Raw genomic sequence first — 1,009 nt, 5'->3', positions numbered from 1 at the left:
AAGCAAAAAGAATGAGGTAGAGCTCTGTATAGAGCCATAGAAATAGATGATATCTTGTTCAAGTTAAGACAGCAAGTTGAGGGGCGCCTGGGTGGCTCAGTGGGTTAAAGCCTCTGCCTTCAGCTCGGGTCATGATCCCAGGGTCCTGGGATCGAGCCCTACATCAGGCTCTCTGCTCTGCAGGGAGCCTGCTTCCTCCTCTCTCTCTCTCTCTCTCTGCCTGCCTCTCTGCCTACTTGTGATCTCTGTCTGTCAAATAAATAAAAAAATCTTAAAAAAAAAAAAAAGACAGCAAGTTGAAAAAAAATCTACGTATTGTGGTCTAATTTATATTTAAAACAATGAAGCTATTTTTATTTATGCATATATTTCCTGTGTATTCAAAAAGATCTGATAAATAAAGTCCAAAAGTTGCTTTCTTTGAGAAGAATGTTTTTATTGGTATGATGAAGTGAAATTTTGACTTTGGCTTTGTTTTTTGAAATATTTAATCTTATATATATATGTATATATATACATATACATACATACACACACATGTATATATATATATATATATATATATATATATATATATATTTCATGCATCCTCTATAATTTAACATAGTTGGTCTTTCTAAATAAGAGAATTCAGAAACCATAAAAACTTAAAAAAAAAACAACATAAAAATTAAAAACTTTTGTATGACCAGAGGCTTCGTGATGTTAAAATACAAAGAACCAGACTTGGGGAGAATATTATTATCATCATATTATAACAAATAATACTTAGAATATCTAAAGAGTTCATAAAGATGCATAAGAATAATATAAAATCCCAGGGGCACCAGGATGGCTGTTGGTTCAATGTACCACTCTTTTTTTTTTTTTTTAAAGATTCTATTTCTTTATTTGACACAGGGGGAGAGAGACAGCAAGAGAGGGAATACAAGCGGGGGGTGGGGAGAGAGGGAGAAGCTGACTCCCCGCTGAGCAGGGAGCCTGATGTGGGGCTCAATGTGGGGCTCGA

The sequence above is a fragment of the Enhydra lutris genome, unplaced genomic scaffold (genome assembly GCF_002288905.1).
Source record: "Enhydra lutris kenyoni isolate GAN:26980312 unplaced genomic scaffold, ASM228890v2 scaffoldscaffold12, whole genome shotgun sequence".
Taxonomy (NCBI): Eukaryota; Metazoa; Chordata; class Mammalia; order Carnivora; family Mustelidae; genus Enhydra; species Enhydra lutris.
The sequence above is the reverse complement of the archived record's forward strand: the minus strand, read 5'-3'. Positions refer to the sequence as shown.